Raw genomic sequence first — 13,528 nt, 5'->3', positions numbered from 1 at the left:
TGGTGCATTTTCGGCTAGAAGCCTCATACATACTAAATGTCAACAGGCTCGGTGCATGGCATTTAAGAAGGTCAAAGCTTGCGTATGGACCTATCCAACATCTACTACGAGGATATTACACAGCAGCGTGTGATATATACGGCATTCGTATAGTTAATCCAAATTAGCGCTTTCATAACACATTTGAGAAAGCTATCGTGATTTCAACAAAAAACTAAAATAAGCTCTTTGTTGGGCGAGGGGGTTGGGGGCTTTGAATGAAAACTGTTTGGGAATATTGCCCATTAGGATAACTTTATGACTGTGCGTGGCAGCTGCTATGGAAGAAAAGGCACAGGGCCAACGCGTGAAATGTGTTGGCCTCGACGAGAAATAGCAGCCTTCTGCAGCATGCACAATGAAGCGTTGACATCTGCAAGGGTTTAATGTTCAGCGGCAATGTGATGCTCTATATGCGTATCTTGATAGATGTGTTTTTTTATGTAAACATATCCTTAGGTTCTTGCTGCTCTTTGCAAAGTGGATTTTCAACAATCGTCTGGGGTGTGGATTAACTCTGCTTGTGAAAATACAACAACGTATCTTTACCCACCCTGGTTTGATCGTTAGGGGCTCCTCACTCAGAAATGGTCAGTGACTCAGCGCCCATGTTTCCCGTTGGCAAGTAAACAAAATTACTTTAGAAGTCAATAAAGAACAAGATGGTGCAATCTAAATCGTCACCCCCATTCCAGAGTAAGTAAACAATACATCTTTTTATGGTCTAATTTACATGTGTTTTGCATGATCTTCGTTTTGTTGTAACTGGGCCACCCACTACCCCCATTACCGAAGATGAAAAAAAAGTTTTCTCAGTATCATCGTGACCCGTCATACATACTACGAATAGAATGCAAAGGTGTGCTTACAAATAGCAGGAAGGCGCGACTCGAGCATGCATTATGTGCACGTTGCCGATTGCTATGCTATACTGCAATTAGCGAATTTAGACAATGGATAATAATAATTGTTACGAATTACAAATGGGCCAAAAAAGAGCTCATCGTGATTTTCGGAGATTTAATCATCTCGATTTTAGCTCAAGAAACAGGATTAAACAATCTCAAAATGCGACACGGAGACGGGCGAGAGTGAACAAACACGTGTGAAAGTGCTGCGTGGGTTTGCAGTGTGGTTTGAAAATGAGTCACGAACAGATGGGGCAGTCTCACAATGCTGCTCTTAAAAGACAACAGCAGATGGGTTGCGCTGTGTGTGTGTGTGCCTGCCAGGGCATACACTGCGGCTTTTTCAAGTTGTTTACAAGGCAATGGGAGTAAAATAAGAGATAATGGAAGAAGAAAAACTATTATAATAAGTAAACTGGCTCTTGGAAGTGATATGCAGTATATCTTACAAGGTATAGTCCCAAACACAGCAAAGTTTGTAACACACAGCAAAGTGTGTAACACACACTTTGTTGGTGCTGTTTCGTGATAATGGGTCATTCGCAGTCGTGCACAAGTCCCAATAACTAGACAAAAACTCAACACATTCATCGATAACACTGCCTTAAAAAAAACCATGACTGTATATTGAAATATAAGTGACCTTTCGTGCAATGGGCCTTCTTTATAGCAGATATGTAGATTTCGTATTCAAGCACAGGCAATAACATCGAGCCCAACGGTAACGGGTCGTGTGTGATTAGACATGAGTCATGACAGGCAGCTGTTGTGTCGTGGAAGACGACTCGGCTGGTTGTACTGTCTGTACATTCTACATTGAATATGGCTGCTGGCACCAGATGGGGTGAAATAGTGCAAGGGCGTCCCATGTAAACACGTGTAGTATACAATAATAATTTACGGGGAGTGGTGGTGCAGCGGTTAGAGCGCTGTACTATGCACCCGGCGACACGAGCTCGATTACCACTCACGGCCACCAACATCGGTGACGATTATTTGGAGCGGTCTTGGGCCTCCCCTAAGTCGACTCAGCCTCAAATGAGTACCTGGTGTGGCATGTAAACATAGACACTGGGGAGATAAAAGCGGTCGGGTGCGGTGCTGGCTACCCACTCCCCCGTGTACCGTTCATATGTGTTCGCTAACAGTACTTGTCCTTACAATCTATTCAGGGGATCTTTGTCTTTATATACTCTGCATCGTTTACACGCACACACACACACACACGCGCTTTCACACACATACAGGAATGAGCTGCACTTTTTTTCTTCATCGACCTGGTCAATGCCTATGGCACCATTAATCGACCCGTGCCATAGACTGCTCTGCATGGCTTCAGTGTCCCCGGCTGTCATTCAGAACCTCTGTGAAGGGCACATATCTGCCTGTGTTTATCCACGCCAAGCTGCGTAGACGTTTCTGTTGGCTGATGAACACTGGCTCCTGGCGAAGAAGCTCCACGGTATTTTGTCGGGTTTTCCCCCCCCCACCTGTCTATTTTACTCGTCAAACCAGTTACAGCAACAGACGAGAACCCAAATATGCTCCCAGAGACCACATACCACAACAGCAGCAGATATTCTAAAAAGGCTAAAATAAGCACCGTAAAATACAGCACGCAGGGTTGTTCATATCGGTATAATCGATAATGAAAAAGTTGTAATTTGACAGCGTTTTGAGCTGCATGGTTATCAGATAATTAAAAAAATTGTTTGGCAAAACAACTCAAAGATCACAGAGCGTTTTGTGCCAATGTCAGAATTTTCACTACACAGGCTGCATTTGATATGAAATTGCATATCGGCAGGCCCGCCGTGTCAAACACATCCAAGTTGTTGTCAAACACGTGGGACCCTCAATTATCAATGAGACGTGTCATTTTGTTACAAATGCCGTGACTGATATGTGTAGATTTAAAGTTGGATGAAATTCATGACAAAATCTTCACCCTAATAAGTGTATGTGTTGATTTGAAGCTTTCGTGAGTGCAGGAATCCATACTCTTGGGTTCTTTCGATAAAGTCACGTAGGTAGAAAAATAATAGATCACGACGTTTCGATCGCAACACAAGCAACCGTCTTCAGGTGAAAAAGAGGGGGAATCTGCTGAGGCAGGCTGTTTATAAAGATTTAGAGATGGGCGGGGCAGCTAATGTTAATGTAGTAGGTAATAATTGGCAGATAACTTATTGTGAGGCAACACGATATTTATTTGGATCTAATTACAAGGTCCCTAACACAAAAGGGGTAACGGGCCCTTTACCCGACACCTGGGGAGGTATGGCCTCCGCACTACACGGGCCCTGGCACTGGGAATCCCGTTAACCTTCTGTCCTCCGGCTGGGTCCTAGAGGAGGCTATGCTGTACCTTAGTTTTTTCGGTAAAATCACGTAGGTACCTACGGTAAAGTCACGTAGGTGAGTCACGTAGGTACCTACGTGACTTTACCGAAAAAACTAAGGGTATGAATCCTTGCAGTCATGAAATCTTCAAATCTAGAGGCTATGCTGACCCGACCGTACTGGGTCGTCGGGTCCTGACCACTGGCCTCACTCAGATCTGGCCCTTAGAAGGATAACGGAGCTTGGGGTCCAGGGTCCTAACCTCAGCCCAGGTCTTCAGTCTTTGGCTTGGAGATGACTGAGCCAGACCCTTGAGTGGTTCGGCTTATATACTGGTTCGTGGCTTGCTCCGACCTTGCCATGCCTCCCTTCCAGAACTTTCTGGAAGGTGACATCATCCCCCGGTCCCCCCCTCCCGGGATGTGTCCCAGGATCTGTTTCCCAGGGATTGTCGTTGGCCCCTTTTGGGCCATGGCCATTCGCCCTGGCGTGATAGCGCTTCCGCCCCCTATTGACGAGAAGGGAGAGCTACCAGCCCACAGAGTGGTTGGTGCCAATTTCCCCCGTACATTAATGTAGGAGCGAGCAGGAGGGAGCGAGTAGGAGAGACAAATTTGATTGTAAAAAAGAGGTGTAAAAGAGGACTCGTGACGTGTGCCTTAAAGAGCGGGACAACGCATGGATCAATTAACCCGCAATACGAGGGAACACGGCGAGAAGGGGATGTAAGGGGCACGACGGAGGAAGGGAACAAACGCCACAACCCTAGATAGTCCGACATTCCCGAACACTCCAGAGCAAGGATCAACTGATCCGCAAGCATTTGGACCGAGTCCGCAATGCTGGTCTGTCAACAGGGACGGCCTCCTGCTCGCGGATCGACCGGAGGTGCAGACTGCAGCACAGGAGGAACAGGGCAGCAAGCACAGCAGCAGCAGGCGCATACTTGATCCCGGCGAGGTCCTGATCCCTGTCCACAGTCACAGGCCCGGATGCTGTGGACGGCACGACACAGTCCTTCCGACACACGCCCTCCGAACACACCATTCCGGCCCGTCGGACACATCAGACACCGGCAGGCCAATCGTTGTAGATAAAGAGGCGATACATGAAGGACAAACGGCTTCAACCGAGAAGGACGGACGAATCAACGACAACGGCCCACCCGGATACACACACATTGTGGCCGTTTCACCTCGACCACTTCCACGGGTCCTTGCCAGGGCTTATGTAACTTAGGAGACGTACCAACCGGCACCTGGGGGCAATGCAACCATGCCTTGTCGCCAATGGACCATGGCAGCACGTGATCCGGCTTCCTCGCATTACGTTCATTGCGCGCCTGTGTTTTTGCGGCGTTAACTCTGGCCGCCTCTCAGCCATAGAAATATGCTGTAGTGAAATTTGCACATGCTCAGACAATCTGGACTTCCCTTTATCCAGTGACAAACCCAATTGAGCATCATAGGGGGCACATTCTCCCTCCCATACATGAGCAAAAAAACGGTGAAAACCCCATGTAAGTATGAGGGGCCATCCTATACGCGGCGAGTACACTCGACACATGCAAATCCCAATCCATCTGCCCAGCGTCGACCGCCTGACAGAGCATGGAGGTCAAAGTTCTATTCAGGCGCTCCACCATCCCATCTGTCTGTGGGTGGTACGGCAACGTCCTCATTTCCTAGTACCCAAAGTATCGCAAAACTCACGCAGCAATTTAGACAATAAATTGCGCCCTGGTCAGTGAGCAGTTGCTCCGGGGCTCCCTTGTCTATCACATAATAGTAAACAAACGTCTCCGCAATGGAGGCCGCTGCTGTCAGGCAGCGGCCAAGCCATAGGCTATCGGGAAAAATATTCGACCCCCTCTAAAAAAAAATATTCCCTCGTGGAGTGGCCAGGAAGGGCCCAAAGATATCGAGCGCCACCAATTCGTTAATACGCGAAACCGAAATGGATTGCATCGGCGGATGGACTTCCGCTGCGGCGGTTTCCTGTGCATGCATTCAACACATCCTTGGATCCATCTGGAAACATCGGCTGTCATCCCCGGCCAATATAGTCACGCTGTATTGTCAAGAGGGACTTCTGGACACCGAGGTGCAACTGCTCATCCTCGTGCAGCACGCGAACCAAGTCACCCTGGAGAGCAGTGGGGACGACAAGCCACCAGCGATCCAACATATCCTCTCTCCACATTAAAAGGCCGTCATGAAGGATCAATCGGGGCCCGTCAACTGATGCAATAGTTTGTGTACCAACTCACCTGTTGGGTCTTGATTTAAAGCTTTTGTGACTGCAGGAATACTCTTGGGATTGAGGTTGAGCTGTCGGAGGGGCAGCGGGCGCCGGAGCAGCAGTCAGTGACGGAGGGCGATTCTGGCATCCCCTCGTGAAGTGCCCCGGCTGGCCGCAGCGGAAACAGGCCAATGGCGGCCTCTGCAGCACCCAGTCCTCATGTTGACATGGTCTCCAGCTCCATAAATGACGCACAGCATTGCCCTGTCTCTGATTCCACGACGGAACCGCAGCAGCGACGTCCCCCCCCCTGAAGACACATCGCCGGCCGGAACCACCACCATTTGCTCGGCTACCATCCCTTCCGTTCCCCATCTAGCTGTGGTCTGCCATCCACGCCGCCATCTGAAACTAACGCTGTAGATTTTCGTGGGCCTGAGACACCTGGAGGCCCACCGGGATGTTTGGATGTCTTCGTCACACACAGGTAAGACCACTCCCATGTGTCTAGCCAGACCCAACAGGGGGCTTCCGGATTCAAACCAGGGTAAGCAGCACCCGCTAACGCCAACAGCACGCTGCAATAGGCGAGAGGCATCTCGGCCTCTCCTCGCTTACATTGAAGAAATTGCGTCGCGTGTCAGAGACGGCTCGTGCACGTCCGCCATTTCAGCATAAGCACCCTGAAGAGTGGACTTTTTCTCAGTAGGAATAGCTCTGAAGACCGCAAGAGTGTCGTCGTCCAAAACAGTCGGCAGGGCGACCAGCGTTTCCTCCTCTGTCAAATGTACTGAATGGAAAGCCGCCCCGAATCGCCTCCAGTCGCCACCTGCCACAACGAATTATTTATCTTGAGGTAGTCTTCGAGTACGATCGGTTACACTTTACGCATCCTTAGTGCGGCCGCTGTGTCTTGAGCACCACGCGTCTCTTGTAAAATGGCAGACTCCGTCCCCGCCTCTCCGCCTCCCAAAATGGCGGTGTCGGACTGCATGCTTCCCTCTGCACGCGTAATGGCGGCCGTCGCGCCTGTAGACGAACCCACTGAAACTTCCACCCCGGAACGCCCCGCCACCGTAGAAGCAGTGAGGAGCGACACCAGCTGCACAACCACCGCCCGCAACGAGTCCAGTTGCTCCGTCACCCTCCTCTACCAGGGCTATTGTATCAGAGCTATTGTTACCAGGGCTATTGTATCAGTACTGTTGTTACCAGGGCTATGTTATCAGGGCTATTGTATCAGAGCTATTGTTACCAGGGCTATTGTATCAGAGCTATTGTTACCAGGGCTATGTTACCAGGGCTATTGTATCAGAGCTATTGTTACCAGGGCTATTGTATCAGAGCTGTTGTTACCAGGGCTATGTTATCAGGGCTATTGTATCAGAGCTATTGTTACCAGGGCTATTGTATCAGAGCTATTGTTACCAGGGTTATGTTAACATATATATATAACCAGGGTTATGTTATCAGGGATATGTTACCAGTATAATGTTCATTATAAATGTTTTTGGGTTAGATCGCATAAGTATGAATGTGTCGTAGCTCTCCACAACCCGACACAGCGAGTGAGGTTTGTCACTTAAACAAGACGTGCCAATTAGTAAACTACTTCAGCCCGCGGTCAGCTGGAGAGTAAATCAACAACATTATCAGGGCTATGTTACCAGGGCTATAGTGGAGTGGTTATTCGAAAACAAATGGGTACTTTACCGGAATAGTGCCTGCAATAACAAATGCTGTACTGCCACGTATAGTACTGCAATTTAGATGTATTTATGCAGTCTGTTTTGGCGTCAGCCATTGGAGCTCACACCACGTAAAGAGTTAATTGAAGTAAAAATTATAAGAGCGTAAAAATGTGTCCTTGAAGAGTATTATTTTTAGATACAAACCATGCTACAGCACGGTAGTTACATACGTAGCCGCACCGTATACACATTTTCTTGTTAATTTTTGGAGATATCCACTGAGATGTCGCGCCCCATTTTCAGGGAAGGTGAATACCCTTGGCAGGGATATTGTTTTGCCCTATCGTGATTAGTCATCGATAGTATATGTAACTGAAAAACACCGCTAAATAAATAACACTCATCATACCAGTATCCTTTGGGGTGGCACGGTGGCTAGATACAGTATTACACAACTCGCCTGATATACAGGCGGTTTTGGGTTCGATCCCAACCCTGATGCCTGTATATTTGGAGTTTGTATGTTCTCTTACAGTGGTCTCATCGAGTTTCTCTCTGGTTTTTCCCTCCACGTTTAGAAACATGCTTTTAGATTAGTTGCCTGCGATAAAATTCCACATGATTAGCCACTTTGTTAAGCTATTATTTGCGGCCAGGTCACTTCTGAAAAAGTGCTATATACCTCAGTGGGCTTTACCTGGTAAAATAAAAATAAAAGTTTAGTTTTAACTTATAATTTCATCATCATTTCAAAACAGGACTTTTATATTTTTAAATGTGTGTGGCTTAAATGCTGCATGTATCAAGGCATATACAAGTGTATAAGCACAACTACATTATTTTTCTCCATGTGGAAATACAAATGTTTTGGTCTTTTGGTTTTACAGACTGATATTAATCCAACAGCACTTGTTTCAGCAAGCAAACTTTGGATTGCTTTCAACCTTCATAGTCTCATCATCAGGCCAGCTTGTTCAGCAAATGCTGCTGGGTTGCTAGATGTTTTTTGCAAGAGCACTCCATGTATATTTATTATTTTAAATGATAATGCAACTTAAATTGTGAGCATTTTTTTATCCTAATGAATGTACCGTGTTAAAATTAAATACTCTATTGTCTAAAGTAGTGTTATCCATTGCTATAATGAGTAAAGTTACTAAAGACTACCACACTTCTCTGTTATTCTTAAATTGGTAAGCGAGTCGCTAAAATGTCTCTAAATATGCCTTCATATAACACAATAACACAATGCCCGTGAACAAATGATTATGACCGTGCTTGCAAACTAGAGGTGTCACATTACCATATATATTACAAACTCAACCTTTGGAAGCAGTTAGTGAAAGGGGCTTATTTGTTGTAAACTCGTTTTTATTATAAGTGAACATGGCTAGTCACAATAATAAAGTCAGGATTTCCATAGAGTGCAATGAATATATTAGTATTCAAAGGATATAAACATCAATGCCTGCACCATATTCCCTTTCTGTGGTACTCTGTGTCTCATTTTAGGTTCCGGCTCCAGACTCGCGGATGTGATGCATTGCACGGCAGCCTTGGGAGAGTGAACACAACCGTGCCTGTCAAGTGTGGGCATCATGACCGCTGCTCATTTTTCAGAATGGGTGACATTTGATGAAGAGCCTGGGGTCCCAGAGTGGGAGAAAGTCTCTTCCTCGGATGCTAATCAATGCAGGGCTAACATTGCAAATGGAATTGTCAATTCTGCATTTGACTCGCACTGCTTAGAGGGGGAATCTGAGATACGTAGCTACGTCACTGATTCTTTGAATGAGCCGCTCAATAGTGAGACAACCTCTTCGCCAGAATGTACAACCATTTCTGAGTATGAATCGGAGCTGTACACTCCACTGCATCCAACAAATCCTTTTTTGACGAATCTGCTTGAGCCAGCGCAGACATCACCAGTTAACCCTTTTCATTCATACTGTGAGCACTTGGAAGATGTAATTTCAAAACCTTCAGGGGAAGGAGACTGGGGAAATAACCTCTACTCATCATCAGTCACGTGCTTTCCCACTAACGAGGTTGATGAAACCAAGCGAAGCTCCGGCTTCTCTGATGGAACGAGCAGCCAGATAAGTTCAGTGGAGTCTGGCCATCAGGAAGAATGTGCCGTGAAGCCGACGCAGAGTCATGGCGTAGACTCTCACAGCCTCAATAATCTACCATGCTCTTCTGCTGTTGTGTCATCGCTGTGCGTGCATTGCCCCGACTATGTCGCTCAGAGTGAGGGTTGGCATCTAATGCTGCGGATCCCTGAACGGAAGAGCAAGATGTCATCTCGACAATGGGACCCGTCTATCTTACTCTCAAGGATGGGCTGCTGCAGTTCTACTACGAGAAAGGCTTAGAGAAGCCTTTTAAAAAGTTCACGTTGCAAATTGGCCATGAGCTTTCCGAATTTAGACTGGAGCATTTTAACGAGCTTGGCAAAATTCACACTCTACGAATCGAGGCCGTTGCGTACAAAGAGAAGCGTAAATTCCAGGCAAAGCCAACGCTCTTGTTTGCTGACAACAGGTCTGAGCTGCTGAAACTTGGCACGACCGATTACGGTGACTTCACCAGTTTCGTGCAGTCGGTACAGGACGAGCTGATGAGGCTGCCATGTCCCGTGGAAACAGACGTGGCATATATGGAGGATATGATGCTGGTGGAGGTCTCTGATGAATTTCAGGGCATTCTGAGTGTGGATAATGACCTCGTACAACATGCAGTTACTACACATATTCAAACGGTTGCCTTTATTTCTGGAAATCATGATTGCTGCCTCGACTTTCACAATTGCCACACAAATTCGACGGAAACTGCGTTCACCGAGATTGACAGCATGGCTTTCTATGGCTATCAATTCCATTCCTGTACCAAAATTGTAGAGTTCAACACATCCAAAATGGTTAAATTCACCCCGCCAGATGCTTGCAAGATTGAGCTGATGCGATTCCGCACAATTTTCCCAGAAAAGGGGCTCCCGTTTCTGATAAAAACCATAGCTACTGTTCAAGGAGCCTTTATCGAGCTGCAGTCTTGGCTGGTGATGTCAACAGAGTTCTCATCAAATCAGAGCCCCCACCTGCTTGTCCCATGTGAGAATGTTATGGTGCGATACCCAATCCCGGCAGACTGGGTAAAAATCTTCCGCACGAGAACCTCATCAAGCAAAAGTCACTGACCGCTAAAGTGAATAAGAGCGCCAAGTTTGGCAGTGTCAGCTGCACCGGTTCAGAGCCATTGATGCAAGTGACCATCGGATCTGCAAAATATGAACATGCGTTCAATGCTATTGTGTGGCGCATTGAGAAGCTACCAGATAGGAATGTTGGTAAGTGGCACATACATACACACACAAAAGGACAATAATTTATATACCCATTTAGAAGTTAGCAAAGTGGGCTGGCAATCCAAAGGTCACTTCTGTTCTGGTAGTTGAAACAGTGAGGCAAGTTTCTTAACGCCCCCCCCGCCTCTGTCCACCCTGCAGTGTTCTCGTTAATTGGGGTACGCCACGCTAAGTAAGTCTCGTGTTGTGGGGTAAAGTGTGGGTACTTCCATCTCTTCCGTGATAATTTTGGCCAGCGTGGAAGAGTAGGCCACGTTGCCTCTAGAGGGGCAATCTCTTGAGCTCCCTCTCTTGGGAACCCTTCCGGAAGCAGTGACATGAGGAAATTATTGCAGGGCTGCACTCTCTAACTTTCGTTTCCTTTTTTGATAATGGCAAAAAATTTCAATTCCAAATACATGACTTTAGCAGTAAAGCAAATATGGATACAAATAAACATGAACATTCAACACAGAGGCCGTTTTAAAAGCAACTGTATCTCCATAACAGATTTGTCCAAGTGTCGAATTGTCATTTTGAAAAAGAAACGGTTTTTTTTCCTTCTCCCCTTTTTTTCTTTTGAAGCTGCAGATCATCCTCACCGCTTCTCGTGTCGCTTGGAGCTGGGATCAAACAAGGAGCTTCCTTGTGCATTCTTCCGTTCCGTGGACGTGGAGTTTGACATGCCAGCGGCGATGGCTTCCAGGACCGTGGTGGGCTGCGTCAGCTCGCCTGCGAATCCCAACCTGGCCAAATGTGTCACCTACAAGTCTCACTTTCACTGCAAGGTAAACAATGACACGTCGAAAGGAAGTGAACTTTGATTGTTGGTCGTCAATCAGTTCAAGTGCTAGGTGCATTGATGCATTGCAGGATCGTGGCAGGTGCTGGTGGCTTGGTGAGGCCTGCATCCAGCAGTGGGCTAACCATGGCTGCTTCTGCTGCTGCTGGTTATGATGTTATTAAGACTGCCACATAACAGAAAGCTACTGTTGGGCAATCTTTTAGGCAATTAATTTTAATCTTTCAGCAATAAAGACATTGTCAGAAATGGTAGCTTTGATATACTGTACTGTATACCGGTGAAGCAAATGTGTTGCAATATTTTTTTTCTTTTACCAGGTAAAAGCCCACTGAGCTATATAGCTCTTTTTCAAAAGAGACCTGTCCACAAATTAATTATAGCTCAACGAAGTGGCTTATCGTATGGGAATTTATGGCAGCCAAATACTGTAAACGCATGTTTCTAAATGTGGAGAGAAAAAACGGTGGATCCGGCGACCACGGGGAGAACATGCAAACTCCATATGCAGGCGTCAGGGTCAGGATAAAACTCACAACCTCCTGTATACCAGGCGATGTAGTTAATATCTCGTCAAGTTGATGAAGGCCTCACCAGGTTGCTGTCATTGCTCAAAGCTCATCGATACAGACGAGTTGATTTCACCGATTCATCTCCACGGTGGATTTTTGTTACATTCAGGCAGTGTTAATGACAGATAGGCATTTTCTGTATGTCCTTGTGTCCTACTGCCAATGGATATTCTTAAGTTTTCACCTAAATCTATAATCATCCGCAAGTGGTGATAGATTCACAGTGACCTTACTCTCCCTAAGGTCTTGCCGATGTTCGTGGACATGATAACAACTGATTGTGCTTTCATCTTCAGTTACAAATTACATCCCAGATAGTGGCCAAGTTAAATGCTTTAAGCGTTGGAGTGAATGCTCTATTAACTGTTTTAAAACCAATCTTGCATTGCAGGTGGAAATGGAGCGAAGGTGGTTGCATCTGGGAGATACTGATGTGGAAGAGAGACCTGCAGCATGTGCACTGCAGTGAAGGCAATAATGACTATTGATAACGGATTGAATAGCAGCAGGACTCTCTGAAGCCGAACATCAATGCATCACAAAAGTCATACAAAAGGCATGGGGTAATGCCACGTGGGTCGAGGGCCTCATTTTCCACTTCAACTAATTGAGGCCTAATGACCCCTGAAGCCATGTGATAGAGATGTATCATACCTTGATGCGTGTGATTTACACTCCATTAAACCTGAGCGAGTTTTTTTGTCCCTCTGAACACCCCCACATTTTTCAAGAAAAAGCCATAAAATGTGACCTCGTATTTCTTTTATTTTTCTTCCATACTTCCTCTGCTAAGGTTTGACCAGATGTGTTGTTCACCAAAGTTTGCTTCGGCTCTTGTGAAGTGTCAACAGGGAAACTAAACTCAGCGATCTCTATTGATTGAACACAAACTCACAGTGTGACACATCCTTGGATAGGTCTCCCTGTTCACACACCATTACATTTTTATAGAAAATCACAGTCACCCCTGAAAGTTAAAGATGAGGATCATAAAACATTTGAGTCATCCCCATATAGTTGCTAAGGGAACAACATGTATGATTGATGTATGTATGTTGAATTTAAATTGTTTGATGCTGTATTTATCAGTTGTGTATCATTTGTGAATGCATTGCATTACATGAATATCTTCCAAAATCTAAATGGAAAATGTAACCTTACAGTAGTTCAAATTGAATTTTAATGCAATTTCTTTTTGTTGTTGACAGGGCTTAATTTATCATAGAATAATTCTCTGGAACTCACAACCCCTTTAGAAGGGGGGGGGAGGAGGGAGTGGATGAATATTTTCCAGAGCAGAGCTTCAGTTAGAATTAAGCCCTGGTTGTTTATGACTAAATACAATGTGGAGTATAAGTAGAATGTGAGACTATAATCCAGTGGAGCAGAACAGCTCTGTTGTACAATACTGTGTACTGCATGGGAATTTGCTATCTATTCACTTGAGGGTAAAAAAGGGATACGATGAATCACCACCTCCAGGGTGCATAGAGCATCTGTAGTGACTGTACACTTTTTTGTGGATGAAACAAAAAAAACTCGCTGCATACTATTTGGAAATTTAAAGAAACAGTTTTTGCATGTACCAA

General features: G+C 45.9%; 1 pseudogene; it reads left to right on the top strand.

The window, feature by feature from the left end:
* Positions 1–8,820: 8,820 nt before the first annotated feature.
* Positions 8,821–12,408, top strand: LOC121852179 (annotated as a pseudogene).
* Positions 12,409–13,528: the final 1,120 nt, after the last annotated feature.

The sequence above is a fragment of the Callorhinchus milii genome, unplaced genomic scaffold (assembly GCF_018977255.1).
Source record: "Callorhinchus milii isolate IMCB2004 unplaced genomic scaffold, IMCB_Cmil_1.0 Scaffold531, whole genome shotgun sequence".
NCBI lineage: Eukaryota > Metazoa > Chordata > Chondrichthyes > Chimaeriformes > Callorhinchidae > Callorhinchus > Callorhinchus milii.
The sequence above is the reverse complement of the archived record's forward strand: the minus strand, read 5'-3'. Positions and strand labels throughout refer to the sequence as shown.